The sequence below is a fragment of the Lepisosteus oculatus genome, chromosome 8 (assembly GCF_040954835.1).
Source record: "Lepisosteus oculatus isolate fLepOcu1 chromosome 8, fLepOcu1.hap2, whole genome shotgun sequence".
In the NCBI taxonomy this organism is placed as follows: domain Eukaryota; kingdom Metazoa; phylum Chordata; class Actinopteri; order Semionotiformes; family Lepisosteidae; genus Lepisosteus; species Lepisosteus oculatus.
In genome coordinates, this window is record NC_090703.1 from 49,389,454 (window position 1) to 49,415,335 (window position 25,882).

The 25,882-nt window shown below is 41.8% G+C and overlaps 1 long non-coding RNA gene across 1 annotated transcript in view; it reads left to right on the forward strand.

The window, feature by feature from the left end:
- The window catches only part of LOC107077911 (uncharacterized), a 64,274-nt gene that overhangs the window by 3,468 nt on the left and 34,924 nt on the right, over positions 1 to 25,882 (forward strand). The window contains exon 2 of the long non-coding RNA XR_001478891.2: positions 3,237 to 3,297. This is a non-coding gene — a long non-coding RNA (uncharacterized lncRNA). The remainder of the gene's footprint in view (positions 1 to 3,236; positions 3,298 to 25,882) is intronic.

The following is a 25,882-nucleotide window of genomic DNA, read 5'->3' on the forward strand; positions in this document are numbered from 1 at the left end:
TGTAGGTGTCATGCGTAATTATAGGATGGAAGGTTTATATTTTAAAAAATGATTTTTGAAAATTCAATTTTAAAAATGTGGTATTTGGATGAGGAAAACAACATCTTCTGCAACATTATTTACCTGGTCTATTAATGTATAAAGGCAGGGCATGAGAGTGATTTTGACTGTTTCTGAAAAACAATGAGCGCTGTTAATGTGCTCTCTACCACAGAGGCATGGGGAACCTATTACATACAACAGTGCTGCAGTAAAGCATTGATTCCTTCAGGAGTGATTAATCCAGTATGCTATATAAAGACGAGACTGACTCAAGCTAAGTGATTTCAGGAGGCCTTGTACCAGTTCTGTTTTATGTTTGCTGAATCTGTAGGATGAGAAAGAAATTAAACCTTTTAAGAATCTGTGCCTTTCCAATGTAATAATGGGATTAAAAAAAAACTACAAATATTTTGGTGCAGAGGAATCTATCATTATTATAATGTATGCTGGAATATAAATAAGATTTTCATTAAATGATCAAACAGGATATAAGATTATTGCCACTTAATTTTTTTTATCTCATACATGGCTTAACTATACAGGATACTAGTAATGTGCATGCTCTTATGTTTCTACACTGCATTCTTTATTTCAAATTGTCTTGGTGAGAATTACCACATTTGCTGTACTTTTTGTACATGATACAAATAACTGTATTATGAAAGGTGCTATATAGTTATTGTTAAGTTACAATTAATTTTGTGTGCTCAGCAAAACAATGTTGATAGAACCTCAACAGCTCCTCTGAAGCCAGTCCTTTTTTATGGTCAGCATAAAGCATTTGGTTTTTGCATAAGGGTAAGAATACTTTATAAAACCTGGGCCCCATATTTGGATTGGTTTCTAGATCAAGTTACAAATGAACTCTGAAGTATGTGACAGCAGGCTAATAACAACATGTCAAGGCTACTAGAGACACCGTTTGAAAGCTTCTGAACAGGCAAATGAATCTCGTGAACAAGAAGTGTAACATGGGCCAAAATAAAATCTCTGAAGTATTCGAGAACACTGGCTCTTTCATTAACCATTGTGTTTTTCATCCCAAGAACCTCATACAGTTACATTTGGCATTCGTGCCAGGTTTAAATGATTGTGACATTTCTGTCATGTGGTTTCTTCATAACAGCAAAGTAAATCGAAGGTTTTTTCAGATGTTTTCTACATCTGGGGTATATGAATGTAAAACCAGTAAAATGCTAAACTGTGTACTACAAAATATGAAAAATATCTTTTATTTTGAGATGCCTTACATGATTTGTGTTTTCCTGTTAGTTGTGCTTCCTTCCTTGTCAATGTGGCAAGCTCAGAAAGTGGATTTGTGTTTAACGTACAGTGTGGTTTGCAGCAGAGCTGCTGATTTTGGCAACATGGTAACTTCTAAATTAGAACCCAGATTACAACACCAGTGTAAATGTGCAAATACTGGTTAACTAGTATTTGAGTAAGTTCGAGTAGGAAGCTGCATCAGCATGCGTAGGCTGCAAAGGAAGGTGTCCTCACACCTGACGAGGGCTCCACAGCCTGAACGTTGTGTTTCCAATCTTCTCTTTTCTGCATGGAATAAACCTTTACTTGTTCTCTTGTATTTGAGTATTTCTTTCTCTTTAACTGGTATTTGAGTATTCTTCTTATTTTTTTAATGCAATTTTGTTGACTACTACTTCCTTGTGTTAATTGCTCTGAAACCTTAACAGCTCTCTAAGTATTACGTAAAAAGGCTGAGAGTACTGTATGTGGCTCACTTTCAAAGTTTCACTGCATTTTGTCAGGCTTGGATAAAATTAGAAATCGCTTGATCCTGTGTTTTAATACCCTGTGCCCAAAGGAATTAACTTTTTTCTTGTGAATGTATTAGGAACTCCTTTTTCCGCTGAAACACCTGCCCCCTTCACACATTCCTTAAAAGTTCTGCAGCTCTGGGGGACTTACAGGCAACTAAAGTCTGGGTAACTAGGACACTCTCACACTCATTCTTATTCTTACGCTTATATAACGAGCATTCAGATTTTCTATCTGGTACACCTTACTATGCAAGGCCCAATGAAATGTGAGTTGGCTTTAGAGCCGGCTAGCTCTTCACCAGAGCAAGGGACAGGCAGGTAGGGTGCTTTATCTTTGACAATGGAGCTGCACCAGTCTTTCCTGTGGGACTCAACATGGTGAACTTCCATGGCTCTCTAATGCACAGCCTCACTCACTGAGGGAGATTAACGTGTTGCTTCAGTGGCTCGCTAGTACCTTTCCTCATCACTACTGCTCAGGCAGCTGGGGGATAAAGGATTGCAGATGCTCTCAGTCATCAGTCCACCAGGAGAGACATCACAGAAAGCCAAAGTAAACCAAAATGGGCTACTCTTGTTGCCAACTGCCAAACACTTGGAAATTATAATAACACTTTAACAGTTACAAACAAGAGGAGCCTATTCAGCCCATCTAGCCTGTTTGTTAGTAGCTAATTGGTCCATGGATCTCATCCAGCAGTTTCTTGCAAGAAGCAAGGGTATCAGCTTCAATTAAACGACTGGGTAGCTTGTTCCAGACTCCTACCACCCAATGGTGCTGTTGGGCTGAGGAACAATCAGGAAGGCATTTATGATGGTTCGGATACACAGGAGGTCATGCTCTTTTCTAAACACGTTCTCTATATTGATTTGCAGATAATCCTTCAGGTTGCCAGAAAGCTATTCACACCACTTTGCCAAGACAGATTCACTGCTGCTCTTCACAGATCATGTTGTATTTACAGTATAGTGCAGCACAGAAAACTTTTCACCCTGTTTCAGAAAAACCTTCACCATCCTAAAGTTTTGAGCTTCCTGCTTCACCCTGAAAACAGCCACGCTGGCCAAGACAATCTGTTCAACATTGGACATGAAGAAAGATTAGTCTTGGAGATGCAGGGAAATAATATCTATCTTAAGGACTGAACTTATTGATTTGTTGTTAGCAACTGGATTTGGATGTCGTTATGTGGATAATCCGATTGTTACACTGTATGATTTATGTCTCTGGAAAGGAGGTAATCTGGTTCAGTGAAACAGTGAGTTGTTAGGACTTACTGCAGCAGTAGGAGTGCTGTTATGTTCTATTGAACTGTAATTCATGAAGTATTGTTTTTATATTTACAGTGTAAAACTGTTGCTTGGATGAAGTGCATTCATTTCAGGCAATTTTTTTTGTTTGTTTTCTGTTAGGTAGAGAGAGAGGGTCACAGCAGAGGCTGTCTTAATAAAGTGCCGGTGTTCCAGCAGAAAGGTAATTACAAAAAGGTAATTTCTATATGTCACACCTTATACTTTTTACCAAGCTGGTATCATCCTCTCCTGTCCCACGTCACCTTGTTCTGGGTCAGGCTATTCCATCCATAACATTGTTGAGAAAGGAGAATGTTCTGCCCATTCATCTGGTTTGGTTTATACTGGCTTCTCCAATTACGTGAAGTACGTCATGGTATTTGCTTTGACAGTATGGCTTGATATTTTGTCCCACACTCCCACAACTCTTTGTGTAAAGTAATGCCTCCTGTTCTCTGTCTTTAAAAGCACTTCCCATTTCTAAATGGGATTAGTGTGTGCTCTGACTCCCAATAGCCTGTTTTGTGGTTTTGCATTTATAATTCATGCTTTGTAAGCTTCTGTAATGCATTTTATGTAATCTGCATTTTTAATTGGCATATTTGGATCTTTAATTTTGCTGCACTCAGCAAAGTTTTAGACATGTATTTTATAAAATATTTAATGAATTACCTTAGATAAAAGTATGAACTGAGGGATCGGATGATGATGAAAATTAAAAATGTGTAAATATTTTGTTCAGTGAGAATGTTGATAATTGGTCATATTTTGAGTTGAAGTTGGTAATTTCGTGTTGAATGTGCTTGAAGTGTGTTGTTAAATGAGCAGGTTCTCAGTGGAATGAAAAGAGGCAATTGGTAAAAGGTTGTTAAAAGTCCCTTCACCCATTCATTGCTTGAATTGTAAAATAAACATAAAAAAGTTAACTGTATGATAAACAGGCTAAATATGAGTAATATGAGTGGTATTAGTCAGTTTGGCAGAAAGATACAATGGAATTCAGCCATGACAAGAAGTAAATGTGGTAAACATTTTACATTTTCTTCATGTAAGCACAAAATCTACTCTATTATAGATCTTTATCTGTTTTTGCTCATATTAGTCCTTCTCAATATATTTATATCAGGTTTCTAAATCCTTAAGTAAGGGCTGCTATACTGCTTGCACTTTTAATTAGTGCAAGGAGGCAACAAGTCGATTGATCAATTAGGAACTATAATCCTGTAGGTGTGATAGGAAGAGTGAATTTAAAAACCTCAGGGTTGTTTGAGCAGAACTCACAATACATAGGACAAGGTAGCTCTACGGTCACCAAGACTAAAACAAAATGAGTGTTTAGGTCCCCTTGAGGCAATCACTGACTGTAGAGCTGTTGTGTTCTCAAATCCGGTTCATATTAGCTAGTAAACTCCTGGTCTTACTCAAGGATACCCACTGAAACTGCAGCAGCTGACACCGGAACTGGCTGAGCTTGTAGATGTCCCCGTAACTTTGCAGCTATTACAACAGTGGATCAAATCTTCATTTTCAAATGAAAAATGAGATTTAAGCTTGCTTCTTAAGACCAACTTTGTGGAATGCTCCAGCTGTGGGCTTTTAGCGGTTTTACGATGGGAGGTGATTTGCTTTTAATAATGATTCCTCATCCAAAGTCTGGATCAACCCCATCAATGACTAGGTTTTTGTACAGTGCTTTTCTCAAGATGGTAAGAGGGCATTTGGGTTTTGGCTATATGGTTATCAGTTTGCCGTCAAATGTATCAATGTAATAATAAAAGACATTCATAAAGACTGTCCAGCTGCTTCAGCAAAAGTGAACTGAACTCAAATAGTGAAACTAATTAGGTTATCACAGATCTAAACTACATCCATTTCTATATTCTTTGCATTTTTAACTGTTCCTTTTTTCTAGTAATTTATCAAATTATTTTCTGTGCATACACTTATGGTATTTGACGAAAGTCTTATCTGAAGTCTAGAAACGTACTTTTAGGGATTTTGCTTCACCCTTTTTAAAGTTGTTTGAAGCTCAGCTCAGCTCTTGTATTCACATCTTCAGAGCTGGAGAGATTGATGCTCAGTAAATTGAGAAGAGCTGTGGGCTGTGGAAAAGTCCGTTTCTCATTCTCTGTAGACAAGAACCCCCATGATGCGCTGCCATGTATATGTGCAGTAGATTTTTCTTGTGTCTGCTTTTAAAAAAAAAGGATAAAAAGTAATGGGAAATAAAGTTAAGGAAAAATTGCATTTATCTGGGAGTAAGAGATGCTGTCATGTCATGTCATGACAAATGCGAGAATCCAAAAGAATACTTTGTTGAAGCTGAAAGTAGCATAAGGTTCAATCACAAGGAAATATTGTATTCGTGGTACCCCAGGCCTAAACACCTTTCAGTCTTAATGATTGACAGAACAAGCTAAATTAAAAAAAAGACCTTTATGCACAAATAAAGCAAACAGTAGCTGTCACCTCCGTGCTACTGGAGACTTCTTTATTGGCAAACTAAATGTTTAGTAACTCTGTTAATTAGCTCCTCAGAAAAGCCTACATCAAAGGAAATGATAGATTTTGAAATTCTGTCGAGGCTCCTGGGTTCAAAGGTTACTTCACTCAGTACAAAGATGGGTAGCTATGCAGTGCAGTAGGGAAGCCCCAAATGTAGACCTAAGACTTCAACCCCTAACCCTATTGGAAATATCAAAGCCTACAAAGCAGTGGGATACACAGACATCCCCAAATTAAAACGGCATAGCATCAAAAGGAGCTCTTAGAAAATACAAGAGGAAAATAAAACAGTCTGATATCAAATTCCCTTTTCTGCTAAGTATTTTTTAGAAGATAAATATAATTAATCTTTCCAAGTTGCCATGTGTCTAAAGGCCTCTTGCTGTGCAGCAGACTCCTCTTGGCACTTGAAGAGAATTATGTGATTAAACAGAGACCTGAAAAGTTTTGAACAAGCCCGGGAGAAGAAAAGGTTTTCCCCGTAATGCCCTTAATGAAGTGCCTTCATTCCTCCTCCAACATCAGCTAGGCCTTGTGTAGTTTGTTTTCAGTCTGGTTAATCATTGACCGAGGCTGTGGAGCGGACCAGCAGTTCCTAATAAACCATAAAAGGCAGATCACAAGCCATTGTTCTGCTGTAGGAGGCTTAGCAGTCAACAGCTGAATAAACCTGTTTCTAGTCAGAGCAACAGAGGCCCAGCACACTAACAACTCTCGCTGCTCGTCTTCAACACCAGTCTTAAAAGGAGCGAAGACCATTATAGCATTATAACATGTGATGCCTGTAATATTTTTACTGTGGTTGAAGAACTGTAGCTGTCAGTGATCTTTCTTGGAAATGAGCAGGAAAAATAACCGGCACAGTTTTGTTTAAAGGGTTTTGTTCATAAGCCTGTAGTGGTTCGCGTCTACGAGCAGCTCAGACTAATGTTTCCCTTCACGAGCAGAGAGGCAGATATGAGTTTGTGTCTGTTTTCTTTATCAAGCGTACTGTGTCGGTTTGTTGATGTACCACATCACGTAGTGTCTAACAGATTCACGGGATGTGTGGAAATGGAACACATTGCAACAGCTTAAACAACTGTAAACAGCAACAGAAAAGCCTGAGGTGTCTTTGCCAGTCTTTCATCTGTAACCTCCCATCTCGGAAAAGCAGCACTTCCTATTCTGCGCGTCATTTGCTGCAAGGCGTTGCTCTTGTTTTGCTGCTGCTGTGCATGCTGGTAAAGACTCACATGCGCTCTTCACTTGACTGTTGCTGCAGAAACGTTGCAAGGACCCAAGACAACTCGCCCTCCTTTTGAAACAGTGGAGCACGCAGTCAATCCCTGTATGGGGGGGAAAAAAGTAAATACTGGATTTTCTTTCTTTTCTTTTTTGGTATTTCTACTCATATGAGATAAGTCTGCTGTCAGTCTCCGAAGCAATCACCTGCATATTTCTGCAGGAAAAATAAGGAACCTGCTTGCTTTCATCCTAACGTTTGTGGTAGGATGGATTCATGAGGCTTTCTGGCTGTGTGATTCAAGCCAGCCCTTCTCTTTCTTCCTTTGTTCTCACATGAAAATAAATTCACTTGAAGAGCCTCTTAATCTCATTTTAGCAATCAACAATTGCCACTTGTGGATTGCTCTAATAGATTAAGAAGCAGGATGATGCGGCTGTCTGGTCTGATTCGGCCCTATTCAGGTAACTGTGGCTGGAGGCACTTTGTAGTGCCAAGTGCAGAACTCTACAGGAAGACATTTGCTATCATAATTTCCTGTGGAGCAATGCCCTGCCCCACTGCGCTCCCTGAATTACTTTTAATTAGGCCCGACAACCACAGAGAGTAGGAATCCAGGCTGTCACAATAACCGGCCCTTTGAACAGGGCACTTGGAGGCCGGTTTTTCCCTCTTTCTGCATTTAAAAGATAAAGAGACGGAGAAGGGAACTGAAAACAAAAGGCAGCAAAGAACATCTATTTATGTGACACCGGGCTGCTGTAAATCAAGATAGTGGGGAAACTGTCGCAGGTGTGAAAATAACGTTTCTGTCCAAAACGTTTGTACAGGACAATTATGATTATCCGTAGAAGTTAAAGTTGTTCAGCTGCAGTTGGAATGAGTGTAGTTGTAGTAGTAACTGAGCTGAGGTGAAATAAAAAACACTTCAGACGTACTAATAGTGACCTGAGCCATGTCTTCTTTAAAAACATAGGGACTTAAGAAAGAAATAGGTAAGGCCATTTGACTACTGCTTTGTTTTCTTTCTTACATTATGGCAGGGGTTGAAGGAAAACTAAAGTGTGATGAGATTTCATGCTTTGCAACAGGTGTAGAAAATGAGCAGACTCCTCTTTGATGTTATATTATGTTGGATTTCACATCGAATTGATTTATTATTCAAATTGATTTTCACTGCCTGAGAACCTGTATGACATTGTGACCGCATGCTACTGTGCCTGTGTTTGAGGTTACATACACAGAAGCATCACAAATCCCAAGTTTTTTCACTGTATAGTATGTGCTTTGACAGGGTGCGACATCTACCGATCTATATTTCCTGTTCACACTTCAAAACGATCCACAGATTCCATGACTGCTTATCCCAAAATGCCCTTTGATGCAAAATTCCTACAGCTCTCCACCCATAGTGAGCCAAAGAAACATCACAGCCGCCATCCTCCTTAATTACAGTCACTGCTGTAACAAAAAAAATATCAATAATACAAAAGGCTCAGTCTACAGAAGAGTTTCCATTACCATTCCCTCTCCTTACCTTTCTGTGTTTGGCAAAGAAATGGAACAAAGGAGGAACCCTACTGATTCAAAACTAGCAGAACAGCGAAACAACAGGGCACAACTGATCTCTCATGCATGGCTGGGATTAGGATAAAAGTATAAAGACCATGGAGAAGAAAGAACACAACAAAAGAAACAGAGTACTGACAAACTTTTTTTTTCTTTCTTTTGAGGTGAAAAGGATAAAAAAGGGTCTGGTCATATGAAAAGATAGATAAAGAAAGATTAACAAACAGCAGCAATGCTCTCTGCCTTCTGTACTGCTTCTCTCTGGCTTCTTTAAGCCAAGGACATAGAGGATGTTGGGTATGGGCCTTCAGTGACAGAAGTGAGCCCAACCTGGGCTAGAGCTGAATTTAAATCTTTTTTTAAAAAAGATGCATGTATGTTTGATGTTGCATAGCTGTATAAGAATTAGTAATGGGAGAAGAATGGAACATTGTAATTCCAGCCAGCAACTGCTTTTAAAGTCATGAATAACAGGCTAGCTAACAAGACCCTAGCCTTTTCAAATCCAGCTAGTGCAAACTGGAAATCATCCAAAACTTTGCACTCATAGTCCGGTCTGGATGAGATCCAAATTGCATTGTGTTCTTTTTGTGGGTGTGGGTGTATTTTTTTTTTTGGAAAAAAATGGGAGAAAAGTGATTTAACTTCTGTTCTCCCCTGGATTCACTCATTTGAATCCGTAAATAAGAAGGTGATTTCAATGCGTCTTTGATGCCGGCACATTGCAGATGCCACCTCAAGACCTCCTGAAAAAGAGCTAGAGAGGATTGATGAGAGGTAGCAAGTAAGGGTATAGAAGGTCATTGCACTACTCTCTCAAAGCCTTTACTGGAAAAGTGCACGCATGTATAAAGACAAATGCCTGGAGCAGTATGATCTCCAACAGGTCAGTCTGCCTACCCCAAGGGACAGTGGTGTTCCACTACAAATGCAATATTTCACCTCTGTGGGTTTTATGAAACCGCAAAAGTCTGCAGTCTAGTTCTCGATGCAGTCCTTCCCTTTACAGGGTTGGGCAAACAATTAAAGTCAAGAGTGTGTTCGTGTGAAACAGTTTCAGTGGGGTGTGGAAAGTACTGGAGTGGCACAGGTTGTTTATGTGTTTCACTTGGATGGAACTGGTTTGGTGAAGTGAAGACCAGTCTGCTATTGTGTACCTAATGCCAATAGGGCAGTGACCCTGCTGAAACTCAACATAGAATAAAGAAGGGATACCTTAAAGCTGTTTTTCATTATTCTATCTGAACTTAATGTGTGGCGTGACCTTTATGATGCATCTCTTATAATATTGTAAAGAGCTCTTGACAGTTTTGTCCTGAAGTTGACATACAGGTGTGACACTGATGACCCGAACAAATGGATAACTGTAGATGTTTGACTTCACACAGTATAGTTATCTGAAGGTGAGTCTCTACAGATAACTACATCAAGAAAATGTGCGGGCTGTATGAGAGAGCTATGTGTTTCTGCTGTAGGGCTGTATGAGAGAGCCATACATTCCTGCTGTAGGGCTGTATGAGAGTGTCGTGTGTTTCTGCTGTGGGGCTGTATGGGAGTGTCGTGTGTTTCTGCTGTAGGGCTGTATGAGAGAGCTATATGTTTCTGCTGTAGGGCTTTATGGGAGTGTCGTATTTCTGCTGTAGGGCTGTATGAGAGTGTCGTGTGTTTCTGCTGTAGGGCTGTATGAGAGTGTCGTGTGTTTCTGCTGTAGAGCTGTATGAGAGAGCTATATGTTTCTGCTGTAGGGCTTTATGGGAGTGTCGTGTGTTTCTGCTGTGGGGCTGTATGGGAGTGTCGTGTGTTTCTGCTGTGGGGCTGTATGGGAGTGTCGTGTGTTTCTGCTGTGGGGCTGTATGGGAGTGTCGTGTGTTTCTGCTGTGGGGCTGTATGGGAGTGTCGTGTGTTTCTGCTGTGGGGCTGTATGGGAGTGTCGTGTGTTTCTGCTGTGGGGCTGTATGGGAGTGTCGTGTGTTTCTGCTGTGGGGCTGTATGGGAGTGTCGTGTGTTTCTGCTGTGGGGCTGTATGGGAGTGTCGTGTGTTTCTGCTGTAGGGCTGTATGGGAGAGCTATGTGTTTCTGCTGTAGGGCTGTATGGGAGTGTCATGCTTTCAGATATTGTGACTTCAGTACAATCATAATAGCACTTTATAATTGTCCAGCTAAAATAACAAAATATATGGGAGATGGCCGGACGTAGTATTATGCTCTGGCAAAACTGTCATACTAAATATTTTTCCCTGGGTTTTGCTGTAGTGAACCAAGTAGCGCAGAAGTGTAAAGTATCTGAATTATTTCTGCGTGCCGGTATGTGAATATCGGTAGCACTGTTGAAGCAAAGATTTGGGTTTCTTTTCACAAAGATGCACCATGACAGTTCTTCCCTTTAGCCTCCAGTGGCAGACCCCTCTGAGGGTCTGTTCTGAAGCAGCTCTCCGCCACACAAACAAAAACAAACAAACAAAAAGAAGAAGAAAAGGTTAATGAAGCCACTCTGGGCAGATGGGTCGCACACTGTTCATTGTGTTTCTCGCCATCTCCAGCCCCATTCACTTAACATTATAAAACTGACAGCTTGCTCAAATACCTAACCTAAGAAAGGGAACAAGAAAGAACAAAAAAAGGAGGGAAAAAAGCGAGATAAATAGACTCTGTGACTGATGTGTATGGATGGTGCCAGAGAGTCAATGACAGTTAATAATTGTGGCTGCACTACAAAAGGGGGCTGGCCAGAGATGTAGGATGTCGCCTCCAGCCACGAATTCTTGAGCTTCTTTCGGGTTTTGTGGGGGTGGAGGCGCTCGCTGGGCACATTTCTATCTGGTTCCCACTTGTGTACGCGGACACCCCGTGGTCTCTTTGTTTGCGCGCCGATTCTGTGGGAAAAGTCAGCGCGGGACACACGGCAATCAGCGGTCTAGCGTTCGGCGCAGGGACCAGAAGGCGACTCGAGTCGAGCTGTTGAAGCCTTTATCGGCTTGAGACAATATTACTACACATCATTAAGGCGGCTTAATGAAAGCGCAGTGGAACCAGTGTTCTTAAATGTGAATCCAATTTAAAGAGAACTCTGACTGGTCTCGGGGAAAGAAAAAAAAAGAAACCTTTCAGAGAGTGAGATGTTACACACATCTGGGTTAGAATCCGTAAAAAAAAAAAAACATCAAACGGGGGAAAAGAGAAGAAAGATTAATACTGGCCGTCGATTAAAATCCATATTTATGCAGCCCAATTTTCCTTCAGAGGAAATGCGGCGCTTTGGGTAGCCGGTTCCATTTGATCTCTGTCGAGAAAAAGATGTGTAAACCTTCAGGCCTGTGATCCCAGCCTAATGCATTAGCAAAAACAGTCAATTATATTGGAAATTGCGGGGAGAGTAGCAGTGGAGTGTTTGAACAGAAAAGGGATTTATGAGGTAAAAGGCGCTCAAACACGAAATGAACAAATACACAGGTTGGTGCGCTGTGAAATCCTGCGGCCGTTAGAGGTCTGTGCCCTGGTTGCCGTGAGCTAATAATACCGTCAGAATTGACAATTCGCCACTCAGCTCGCAGTGGGCAGTAAAGAACACAATAGCGGCAGAAATTTGAACCAGTTGACTTTTTTAAAAGGGTGGTTTTGGTCTGTTTGCTTCGCGATGTCCAGCCTGCATCCTTATAAGCGGACAGGTGTGGATCTGGGATCGGTTACGATGTCTCCTCAATCGATGATACAAAGTCGAAAATTCGACATCTCTCCTGCAAAAAAGCCTGGGCTGAGCTGAATGCCGAGATGATATGCTAAAATGATCATAATACAAGCACGGTGTTTCGTTCAAAAATCCGTATATTTCTCTCAAATATTTACATTACACAAAAAAAAACGCAGCAAAAAACAAAATCACTGCTAACGCGTATCGCAGTTTCAACATCAAAAGACTGTACATCAAGAAGGTTTCCTGCTCTGACCACGCGTGGGTTGTGCACAAGCGCGCCCTGTCCTTGTGACAGCTTGTGACTCCGGTGAATTTGCTTGATGTAAACTACCCCGTCAGAAACGGTAGAGGTTCACACGATACCCGTTCAGGGGATATTCGGAGGCGGAATTCAGCGCTGCGCACTGTGCACTTTTAGGTGTGTTGTCAGATGATCTCGGGGTGTTTGCCGAGTGTGAACATCAATATTGCACGCTCCAGAAAGCAGCATATGGCGGGTGTACGTGCGTAAGTGGTGTCACGGTGTCACCGTGTAAATGTGTCTGTAGTCACTGTTTAACAAGGAATGAATACACCCCCCCCGAAAGTGGTGAATATGGAGAGGCGAGGAAGGGGCGTCCCGAAGTCAGTCATAAATCTGGCAGCGCCCTGGGGGCTGGGTGCAGAGATGATGACCCCGCTGATCGGTCTTTTCGATTCGCCTCTCCCGGGAGACACCTGAAACAGCAGCCGAACAAAACATCTGGCGGCCCCCTGCTGCTCTCCAGGGCGCTGAGTCCATCCACCAGCGGCTGGTGGCGCTCAGAGCGTCAGCTCCGCCGGTCCCACGCTGCACACGGCTGCATTAACAATATCAGACATCCGGTTTGTGTTCCGGGTGTCACACGACGCAAATCGTTCTTCCAACTGAACATGAGTGGCGCGATGGGTTGGTGGAGGCCTCTGTGCTTGTTTCCGAGGAGGTGCAATCGTGCGGTGGTTCTGCGGCTCAGGATCCGCGCCTGTGGCTGGGAGGTTGCCGGTTCCTATCCCGCGGCCGGCAGAGGAATCCTACTCCTTTGGGCCCCTGAGCAAGACCCTTAACCCCAACTGCTCCAGGGGCGCCGTCTAAATGGCTGACCCTGCGCTCTGACCCCCAGCTTCTCTCCCTGTCTGTGTGTCTCATGGAGAGCAAGCTGGGGTCTGCGCAAAGACAAATTCCTAAGACGAGAAATTGTTTATGGCCAACAAAGTGATCTTATCTTATCAGGCTAGCTTTCTGATTTTCCCCCTCACAAGTCCAGCGGGAGAGGCCCGGGAAGGGTCCTCAGGCTTGTACGGACGGGACAGATGTTTGACCCGTTGGGCTGTTGACAAGCGCCGGTCGCCCACAGCCGCTTCCACCTCTGACCGCGCCTGTGCTCAGCGCAGCGGCGACTTGACTCGTCGTCCCTCGGGACTTTCCGCGCACACCGCTAGATAGATGTTTCCGGAAGGGATTTGAATTTTGGAAAGTAAAAAAAAAAAACCTGCTAAGGACGGGTTTCACCTCCGTGTTCTCCGGGCTTGCGCTATGCGTGTTTGCACTGACAAAATGTCGGGTTGCTTAATTAAGACTGATAAATGTGCGTCAGTGAAAGAAACTGGGAATATGTTTGCAGGTTTCAAATCTGATGTCATCGTGTGCTCCCGGAGCAGTGTGTTGTACACACTGTCGCAGCTCCAATCACGTTTTTTTTTCTCGATGCAGAGGCCCCAGAAACTGAAGTATTTTCAACCAGTGTGCAGGCTTGAACATATAAAATATATATTTAGTCTAATGAGAGAAAAAAACCGAAGAAAGCCAAGTCCCTCCGGTGGGAAAAGCTGTTAAGAATTTTCTGAATGTATTCCCGACTTTAAAGCGTACAGTAAATCAGTTTAAACACTAAACGCTTGCAGGCAGTGTCAGGGAAAGGGTGTGTCTGGCCATCAGGGTGATCCCGAGCCCACTGCGCTATCTCCCATATTCCCCGCGGAAGTCACCTGTCAGCTCCTGCTTCTATATTTCCGCGTAGACTTTAAAATCCTCATGCTCACCTACAAGGCTTTACATGGCTTGGCACCTCAATACCTGTCTGAACTTTTATCGCCCTACTCCCCACCTCGCAACCTCCGCTCTTCAAATTCTGCCCTCCTTACTGTCCCCCAAGCCCGTCTACATTGTATGGGCGACAGGGCCTTCTCCTGCTATGCCCCCAAGCTCTGGAACTCCTTGCCCAAGGATATTAGAGAGTCACCTTCTCTAAACTCCTTCAAATCCAGACTCAAAACCCTCCTTTTCAGAAAAGCCTTTACTTAACTGCTTCCATTCTTCACCCCTCTGCTCTTCTTAATACCATCTTCCACGGTCTCCTCTATTGTTATTGGTGTATTGTTGTAATTATAATTGTGTCCTGTCTTGTGAAATTTTCTTATTTATTGTTGTAGTCTTCTTATTTATTGTTATTGTCATCCTGTAAAGCGCTTTGAGAAGCCACCTTTAAAGGCGCTATATAAAATAAAGTTTATTATTATTATATTATTATTATATCCGCTGTGGGCTTATTGGAAGAGTGATAACTGCTTCTTTTCAAACAAAGAGCTTACTCACGGATGATGTCGATTATTATTATTATTCATTTTAAGGAGAACTCTGACTGGTCTTAGCACTATACCACTAGAAAAATGCTTTTACTATAATACTGCTGATAACAGTAGTATTGTAACCCTGCTGCTGTAGTCTTAGTGTCCGCAGTTATCTGCAGTGGCGGTGTAACAGATCCTGAATCATTAAGTTATTTGTCTGCGCTGTTACGTGCGCAGTGATGTAGGGCAGATTAACAGCCGGGCACGCAGATGGAGACGAAATGTACATTTATTGATTTATTCCTTGAGTGACGTGTTACAGACCTTAAATTAATTCGAGAGCAAATGAATTGCGAGGACGGCAGCGCTTTCTCTCACCACCAACATAACAAACCACTCGCTCTCTCAAAGCGCCGTCCCATAAAACGAATCTTGACCACTTTAAAGAGGGCCTCAGGCCAAAGAGTTTGGGGAATCGTAACTTTTTCCCGCACTTCCACACTTTTTCCCGTGAGAGACACTTCCTGAAATCTTGTATGACCTGGACATTAAACAGAATTTATAACGGCCATTAACCACAGCACCGTGTGCAAAGCCTCTGCACTTTTTCGAGCCTAGTTTGAAGGCAAGGATGTGTTCGAGATGTGAAACAAGAGTCATGGTGCAAATGAACGCACGCCTTCTGTGCACAGAGTTTGAGCGAGCGCGTCGCGTGCACAACACCCCAGCTGGACGGAACCACGTGGTGAAAACGTGCGCAGTTTCCGCCGTCGGAAACACGCCGAGGTGCGGCAAAATGGCGCCAGGAGTACGATGTTCTTGACACCGGGGAGCGATCATGATCCTGTTCAGCCCGCCGGGCTCTACTCTGGCGGCCTGGGCATTGTAAGATGAATCAGATCTGTATTCAGTCAGGATTTCGTATGGGAACAGGTTTTCGGCGAGTGTTTCTGACTACAAGAAGGTCTGATATTCCCTGTGTCTGCCTCTCCGTGCGAGAGCTGCTGTCTTCTGCAGTAGGTAATGAGGAAAGATCATCTCTCCTGCCCCCCATTAGGATTTATCCTATTTCCTGCATTTTCCTGTTTGGAAATCTGTGACCGACGGCTTGACTATCCCCGCAGGAATTGCCCCTCAATAAATATATTTACAGACTACTCGTATACTCGTCTTAGAATTTAAAATCTCACGGCTGTCAGGGTGTCTCGTTTCTCTGGGTTTTACGTCTCACAGGAAAGCGGGAAGTCGGGGCACTCTGGTGCATAATGCGGTGTAAACAATTATGACTTTTTAATGATTTGTTTCTGAACTGGGAGAATGTGGATTTCATTAAACACAGCTGGTCTGGTATTGATTAACCTGCCGTGAAACCGAAGAGGTTACATTCATGGAATTGTTTATATAGTCTAAATATATATGTATATTTCTAAACTATTCCACAAACTATAAACACCCTGATGTGCGAATTCTGTAATAACAGAAGTTCGATGTTTTTGGAACGTAGTTGAGTTTTCCTGTTTCCCAATTAAGTGACACTAGCGATGATTATCTTCTCCCCTGTTGCTCCAAAGCGATTGTTTTTAAATAATTTAAGAAAAACACGTTACACTACATATATCTTAGAGACTAACCAGTTCTGATTAAAAACACTAACACATTTTAAGGACACTTGTTCCCGACTAGACTTATCAAATCTTTTTAAAATGTTTCTATTTCCTCCAATGAAGGCTTCACGTTTCACAGCTCTATGTAAAATCGTTTTACATCTTGTTTCAAGGACTACGGGAAATTGGTAAAAGTTTTAAAGAGACTTGATCAAAATGGCATCTTCTTTTTTTTTCTCCTCGAGCTTGAGTACCTGGGAACTCTGCGGCAGATTAACGTGCTGTACTTTGATCAATTACACCCTGATCCCAGTTACTCCGGACACGCAAGTCGAAAACTCGACGTGCTTCGGTGTGGTTCGGAAAGGTGTTTTGACAAATGCTTTTCCAACCAGAAATTCGTCAGAAGTTAAGGATGCGCTTAAAATCGAACATTTTGGATGGTTTTAAAATTTGTTGCCAACGTTCCTCTGGTTGTAAATGGGTTAAATTTCATTCAGACAACAGGGAAAGCAACGCAACACAGAGTTAGAAACAGAGAGCAATTATTTGCGATGCAACACGTTAGTCGCGCGTTTCGAAATAAATGCGTGCGGACGCCTTTTGAGCATCACAGTCGACACGAACAGGACCAGAGCCTTTGGATTGAAAGTTGTTAACAGGAGCGGACACCGAATAAATCGTAATCTGAAACCCACATTTTAAAAGTTGACATCGACTTTATTTTAATTTTCGATTAAATGTTTTTTTTTGTGTTCATTTTTCTCTACATCTGGCATGAGAAAGCGTCGGTACAGACGCTTGAGAGGGTATTCCCAATGCTGTGTAGTTTTCTTGTTAGCTTTCAGTTAACAATATACAGTATGCATGTAAGTTTTTTTAAGTTGAGGGACTGTTTTTCCCTACTGTAGTGTACGCGTCCATAAATTCATTTGGATTTACAAAAAAGATTAACAATTTTAACTATACTGAATTTTTTAAAAGTAAGGAAAAACACCGCTGTGCGCTCTGCGACTGAATTAGATCCCCATTACCAACCAACTTCAAATACAATTTATTTTTTTCTGTAAGTAAATTCCCATACTTTTTAAATGGTAATACATGTATAGCTTCTAAAGGAATTTATTCAGGGTTATTTTGGGCAGAGGAAAGTCGCTCATCGCTTTGATCTCGTTCAGTCACGAGGACGAAGCAGATCAAAAAACATGTCTGCAGCTCATGCGCGCGAAGAAGCCACAGACACCGGCTCCTCAGTCTCATCTTGAACAGTGCCTCCGTTTCTGCAAATCCCGCACATTTCATATCGGTATTTTTATTCCTGGTTTCGAATTCAATCTGGTTGTCTTCCGATCTGATACAATACCGCACTGTAGCGACAAGGCAAGGAAATTAAAAATGTTGCACCCTCGTCAGGGTGTATAAACTCATCACCAACTTGGCAAATATAAGAAGTGAAAATCACTTGGCTTAAACCAGAAGGGGCTGTAGGAGCTTCTTGTTCGTGTCTTAATATAGGATAACGCGACACCGTGTGGTCACACCTGGGGAGGACCGCAGCCCCGCCGCTGACGGGATAGGCGGGGCTGCGCTTGAATTCGCTCCCGCGGCCGATCTGCGGGGCTCGTCTGTTTCCGGGAGCCTCGGGCTCCAGAGGGAAGCCGGCAGTATTAAAGGAACGCCGAGTTTTGCTCGTGGCACTCTCGCCCTGCAAAATAAGACGCGTTAAAAGAGCTTTAAAAAAAGGCAATTGAAGATGGTGGCGCAGTCTGGCGAGTGATCACAGCAAGACTAAAGTTCAGACCGGCGTGGAGAGAGAAAAGACGAGAAGTCTGCATCTGTTTCAAAAGGGGGGTTAGGGCAGAGGGTGCCATCTCACTCAAAGTACAAGGCAAAGAAAGACCTGGCACCCTACAACAAGCAGCCAGAGGAACATAAAGATTCCTCTGCCTTTATAGTTTTAGCTTCTTCCCAGCGATTGTGATCTTGAAATAATGGCTCTACTTGAAAGCACACTACAAAAGCGCCTGTTGTGGATCCAGCAACATCTCAGTGTTAGTGTGATGTATCAATAAAAGCCAGGCATTACTGGGGACTAGATACAAGTTTCACATTATCTTTGCTTGTTTCATGTGTTCAGAAAACAGCTATTTCATCACTCATATGCTGCCTTTCCTTCATGCTTTCCCGTGCCATTGTTCTCACTTTATGGAACTTTTATAAAAATAAGAGTAAGTCAAGATTAAAGTGCATTTTTTGTATATAAATATAGGCGTTTGGACATATAAACACACACCGGCATTTGTAAAAGTCATTTCATATATTCAAGACATGCACCATACTGCTAAAACATGATCCTTTTGTCAGTCCATCCATTTTCTAACCTCTTTCACACAATAGGGGGTCACAAGGGAACTGGAGCCTAAGACAGTAAACAAGGGGCGCATGATGGGGTTCACATGGAACATGTGTGTCTGCCCTGTGATTGGACAGGACACCAGTCCATCCCAGGGCAGACACACGCAAACACGCTCACTCACTCAGTTGCCAATTTTCTCAGAAGCCATTTAACCTGCTGGTATGTTTTTGGACTGCGGGAGGAAACCCATGCAGACAGCACCCCTGGAATCGAACCCAGGGCCCCAGCACAGCAAGGCAGAGTGCTAGCACTGTGCCAATCCCCCCTCTTTTATGCAAGAAAACAGCACTTTATCAGTCAGTATTGTTCTCCGTGAGATTCCTCGTACTCGGGTGTGAAGATTCTGGTCATTTTACTGCTGGCGTTTTGGTACTGTATCACAAGCCTGTTCTGAGCACAAAATAGTATTGTTTTTGTTTCAGAATAAAAAAATACAGTGAGCAACAGTCTGCAATGGCAGATACGGTCATAGAAAATGTTTGGGCGAACAGCTCAATTTTTGCAGTGTCTTGGTCTTTAACCCCAGTGTTGAGGAAAGCAGCAGCATGGCTGGGTTCCTGAGCACAGGCAGCAGGATACATCAGTGAAGTTGTGTCCGAGCTGCATCACGATCAGGCTTGGAGGTGGATTGAAATGGCTGTTTTGCCAGGCGTTGTTCCTCTGAGCTCACTGAAGGATAGGTACAGTAGGTGTCAACCATTGTCGGGGACAGAGTCATGGCAGCTGGTTCAGTTAGGAATGGCCTTATGTTATTACTCCCTCTGCTGGATCAGATCTGTTTTCCTGCACAGAGCTGGAAGGAGGCAATCTGTGGGTATTCACTATGCCAAACGTGAAGAACTTTTGAATGTAAAAACTAAACAGTACCTCATAACCTATTTTAATGGCGATTTAAAGTGCTTAATGTTTTTAAAACTTAAAACATAAAAAAGTCTCCCTCTTAAGTTGGGTTTGGTGACTGACTTTGGTAGTTTGTACTGTAAGCATGCAGTTTTAGCCAGCTGGCTGAAAGCACAGTTCTCTGCCGGGCATAATCTAAATTTCTGAAACGTCTTAACCTCACGAGGACTCGAAAATCAGCCGATCTGCTCGGCTTTTACATTTTTCTTTGGCTCCCAAAGGGCACTTTTTCACTTTACAGAGCAGTTTTGCTTTTACAGCCCCAGTATATAAAAGCCAAATGAAATAAAAATAAAAATAAAATAAAACCCTTTATAAACCTTTGATGCTCTATACTGCATCTCCTCCCCATGGTGCTCCACACCACTGCTAACAAGATTGGCGTTCAGGTCCAATAAACCACTGCAGCAGCACTGGGAGAAATGTGGGAAGAATTCCTGTGAAAATGTGTGACACGTGCTGAAATTCACCCATGCGTGTGGAGGACACGGCTCCTTTTTTTAAGGCTAGTTTACAAGCTCACACAAAGACAAGGCTATTCTTGCAGCTAAATCCATTCATCGGCTCTTAGGCACTCTGCCATTTGTTTTAGATGTACTCCAAGAGTTATGGTATTTAACATGCTGCATATTTGCAAGTGTAACCAATCAGTCCCGTTTACTTTGACAAGGAAGTGGCAGAAGTAGGCTGCTGTTTGAGAGGGGGTTTATGCTTACTTTCTGAATGCTCATTTTCCATTTCCTTTCAGACAAGTGAGCTGTCTTCTTCAGTCACAGCACAACTACTTTCATCTCTCCCTCTTTTTCCCCCTGCATGTTTTTGATTTGCAGCTCGTTGTGCTTTACAAGGAAAAACTGATTCCCTTTAGCAGAGTTTTTCAATCGTGTGTTTGAGGCGCTGCTCTCAATTTCATTCTATACACAACGCGGATTGCGCTGGCACGTAGGACCTCTTTAGTACATGTTAAAAGCATTTAGATATGATAATCAGGCTTGGAATAGCTCAACCCCAAGAACAAGTTGCAAACATTAATACTTAAACATCTTAAGACAGATTTATAAGCTCCACAGAGAGATTTAAAAGCTCTGAACTTGTTTTTTTGTTATTATTTGTTGCCACAAAGCACAGATTGTCATGACTGCACCTTGTGCTGAGGACGGGATAAAGAGGTGAAACAGGCTGAGTAGCTGCTGTATTTGAAATTATTGCGTATAGGTGTACATGTACTGTACACTCACCCATAGGAGTCCCATGGCTCTGGCTTTTACTGTGTGGCAGGTGGTAGATGCTGCTTTTGGTCAGCTTAGGTTTTGTAGGTAGATCTGTGTGTTTCCTTGTTTTTTTGTCACACATCTTATTGGCACATTTAAAGTATTAGATGTATCTCATTTTAATTGCAGCAGTTTATTTTTAGTCAACAGAACTGAGAGGGGTTGAAAATGCTTGTAATTCTGGATTATAGGCTATCAGTAGAAACTTGATATCCTACATATGTTAAGGTGGCAGTGCTGGACCTGAATTATTATTCCAGTTATTATGCCAATACAGTAATATAATTTCAATCTTTAAAGTCATAGTTTAAAAATACTTACTCAAGTCACATGCTTTCTGTAAGATCACCTTGCAGAGTTTAACATTCTTTCTGTTATTTGTGAAAATTGATTTTAATTCATAATACTGAAAATCTGTTTTAGAATCGAGTATTAATGAAATTAAAGTATTTTAGAGTTTTGTTTACATTTTGTTAGAAGGTTTCAGCTTTAACCTTGAGCAGTATAAGTGAACTGAAAAACGTCCTTGTAATAGACTGTTCACTGTAGCTCACTGACGCTGATCCTCAAAATGTCCTTGTTTTGCCTGACGAATTGTAAAAAGATACAAAGGACTGTCCGATTAGCAGTTTCCCGTGACCACTAGAGGGGGCTGTACTATTAACGAATGCTACTGAGGAAAAGCGATATTTCACTGAACTGGAATTGGAAAAAATGGGTGTCAAGTTCACTTGCTAGCTTGAGAACGGTTTTGTTAGCAAGGACAATAATACTGTCTTTGCTTGTGTGATCCGAGTGAGGTCTTAGGCACTGAAGAAAAAAAAAGCTTTTTAAATCAGAAAGCCAGTTTACTGACGGATCTGACCCTTGTAGTAATCCAGAAGCCTCAGTCTGGCCAGACACATTGGTTTCTGTGTCCTTTAATGAAGATCTGTCTAATGGGCAAAAAGACCAATACAATTTTCATAATTATTTTTTTTACTGAATTATTTATATTCCACTCATAATCATTATCTCTTACTGGACCTTATTAATATTACTGAAGGTCAATGAAACCAAGGACATTATGAAATCCCTAAATATTTTACCAGGTATTTTAAAATCTACTGTATATCAGTTTCAAGTCTTTCCTGATGTATTTTGGAATTTGGCAAAATCTCTGATCTTACGTTCTTATCATAACATATTCTTACATAGTGGAAAAACCAGCATGTTAACAGCAGCTTAGAGCTTCTTTGGATTTGTTTTGGACTTTCAAAATGAAACTGCTATTCAGCTGCATCGGAGTGCCTCTCTGTGTGCCGATATCAGACATCCAGCCCAGGAAAAGATTCTGTGATCCTTTAAAAAGAGTTTGAGGTTTTTTTCTGAAATGTTGCCAAGGTAGATGAGATGTTGGCCTAGATTTGTCTGAATATAATTTGAGACACAGCAAGGGGTGCTTTAATTAAACAGTTTTTAAAAAATAATTTAATTTTGCCAAAGAGCTCCCACCACAACACCGATGCAGCGATGATTACGTCTAGAGAGGAGAAAACTTTTTTTTTTTTGTTGTCTGAAAAGCTCGAGTCAGGCCACCAAATCAATGAAGTGCAGTGCTGAAGCTTGGGCTTCAAAACCTCACAAACTGCAGTGTGCCGAGGCACTGCTCTGGGTGAACATGCTGGGATGAAGTGAAACACCTTCTGGGGGAATCTTGGCAGTGCCATCTTCACGGCTAGGAGAGCTTCCAGGATGCCGTCGCCAGAGAGGATGAAACAAAGACAAAATAAAAAGTCACAAAAAAAAACATTTTGAGTCCAGGCGTTGCTCTCCCAGGTCCTTGTGGGGTTTCTTTCCCAGGTGCTTCCCATCTCCGAGACACTTGCTGGCCAGGTCTGATGGGCTGTTCTTCTTCCCGGGACTCAGTCATGCGCTCCGAGTCCTGCCCGGTGTTTCTGGGCCGGGGCGAGCCACTTTTTCTAATCATGAACGCAGTTCGGATTCCAATCTTTCGGTCAGGTAAAACAGCCCTTTGGGTAAAGGCGAAGAGTAAGCGATCGTCTTGGACAACCTGGTTTTATATCTCAAATGAAAGTGCTGGAGAAGAGGACTCCAAAAAAAAAAAAAGAACTCCTAGTTTATTGGGGGCAGCGTTTTGAATTTGAAATGTGTTTTTTTGGCCAGATCACACAATTATGGCGGCCCAGAAGTGCAAAACACAAAAACGAAAATGGGTGCACAATTGAAGAAGTAGCACGGATAAAAATGTGTTCAAAATGGAAATATGTTCTCACGACGGACATCTGTTTTTAAGTGAGAGGGCAGCGCAGACTGGAGTGCATGTGATGAGTTCTCGGTGAGACGTTTCTGTTTCTGAAATCTTAAAACAGAACAGAAGGATGTTCTGTCTGTTTTGGGGAGGACAACTTGGTGAAAACCATTCATTTTGCCCACATTACAGGACTCGTAGGATTTCTTCTTTATGAAAACCTTGAAGGGGCTTCCAGGAGAAATCACATGATTTTAGGTCGTTGTGTGGGTGTGTATAATCTGCAGTTATCAGTTGAAATACCGTATGATAAATAATGTGGAAGAAGTGCTTCACAAAATTCTGCTGGATCAAGGAAAAACCTCTACATTTTCCCAGTTCATACATTTCAGGGACCGGAAGTGACAGGACAGAGTCAGTGGTCTACATTGAACAGGAAAAGCATTAAATCACATGTGCAGGCAGGTCTGATAAAATAAATATATGACAGTGACCTGAGTGTTTACCACCTGGATGATGCAGTGCGCTTGTAGTTTCCTTCCATAAATCACAGGTTTTTCCACACACATAAAAGTCCAGGAGCAAAAACATAAGTGAATTCTGTATTTAGTTTGAAGGATGAAATCCCTAATCTGACTAGTTATGCTGATAATTGTTCCCAGTGTACTACAAAAATTGTAAAACAAACTGGAACATTGAGGGCTGGGGGAGTTTATTTAAGTGCACCTACAGTAGGCATCTAGTCATGCACTCTGGTTTTTCTTTCCTCGGATCAGATGCCACAGCCAAATGTTGGGATTTAAACAACTGCATGATACCACAGGACAGCCAGGTGCCTGTCACTCACAGGTCATTTTCAGTTAATCTGATCTGAGCACCACAGCAGCTAAATCCCACTAAGAGCTGCTCTGCTAGACCCTCTAGGTTAGCTGTAACTATATACTGTAACTAGCTTCTAGGATAGGCTCTGGGTTACTGCTGCCCTTAGCAGAAATAAGCGGATGTCTGATAATTGATCATTTATAAAAGTCAGACTCATTTCATTTTGTTTCCTTTAGCAGACTATAAAGATACTTTGCAAGGAGAGACGTGGGCTGAAATGTGAATTACAGATGTGCTTAAATCGGTGATTGAATTTCCAACAAGTGGAGAAAGGGTTTCAGAAAACTGGCACAGCACAGGCAAATTTCCTGATGGACAGAATAAGACAGTAATCCAGAAACCCCAATGAAACATGTGGTGAGCTGTAATTGTACTGTAGCAAATTTTTTAAAAAGCTTGCTGGCACTCACTGCTGAAACACGTATAGAAAAAGCTCATCTGCATTAAACATATTTTACAAGGTCTGAATCCATAAAAACATTCTGATTTAGGAGACCACAGGAGTAATATGCTCATCAGAAAGTACTACAGCTTTGTAGGGCTCCAAGGTACCAGAATAAAAGCAGTCCTAAATAAATGTCTGTTATAAAATGTGAATAGAATATTTCCGGGTAGTTTAGAAGCTTGCTATGATATTGCCATGAAAGTAAAAATGATTTGTTCATTCATTTAGTGTAAATATCAATTATCATTAACAACATGTTTAAAATTCCATTTACATTTTCTCTTTTCTTCATTGCCACTATTAACTTTAATAGCTCTGGTAAGCAAAATAAAAGTAAGATAAATAAACAAGCAAATAAATCTTTAAGGGTGACTCTTTTGTGGCAAAGTTAAATTGGGCGGCTGTCTTTTTATATTCCCAGAGGCCTGCTAATAAAAGCTGCTTATCGGCCTCAGCAGAAGGACAGTTCATTGCAGCTAACGGTTGTAAAATCAAGAATATTCCTGCTTCTTTGGGACAGTCCTGCTGTCTGTTCCTGCAGCAGCTGACTACAGCAAGCAGTCCTTGTGAACTGGAAGCTGATTCTGCTCTCTCAAGCAATTTAATGTCCGCAACCTTCGCCTCTTACAGAAGCAACACACCCCAGCCCCAGTTGCACAGAGATGCATCATCTGGCCACGGTTCTCATTGATATGGATGTCGTAGATGTACAGTATTTAACCTTCAAAATTCCCATTTCCAGAAGCAAAACTCACAATGTAGACTCTTTTATCAGCTTCTTCTCCCGATTGTCCTTAAACCTACTAATCGGTTTGAGTAAATGTAAAAAGTCTTTTGGAAAAGAGACTTCTGCTGTCGTTCTTTACAGGACTTAACGCTATGAAACTGTGCTGTGCAACGTACTCAAAGTAAACAAAATATAAATGTATTTCCAGCTGTCACTGCTACATATGAATCTTCTCCAGCTGCCCTCAGTTCAGGTATGTAAATGTTGTACTCAGTTCAGGGTCCCGGGGTTAATTTGGTTTGCAGGGGGTTAATTACACCTGCGTCTGCCTCTGATATGCTTCATATTGTGAAGTAATTTCACGCTTCCAACATGAGGTGGCACTGTGACATTCAAGATACAGCACTCTGCAGAAGCATCCAGCCTGCTGCTGAATTCAGGCACAGCCTTTTTTTTTGGGCTGTTGTTACAAAATCTATAATATCTCAGAAAAGCTGTAATTGAATCCGTCTATCTGCAGGTTTTATTTATTTCTGTTTTATCCACTTATTTCTGTTAGAAATTAAATTAGAAAAAGCTAGATAGGTCAGATTGTGCAAGACTGAATTTAGGCAGGACACTGCGGTAATGTCCCTACGTTTACCTGCAGCATCATGAGATCTTTATGGACCAAGTAGTCATGATTTTGGTTAAA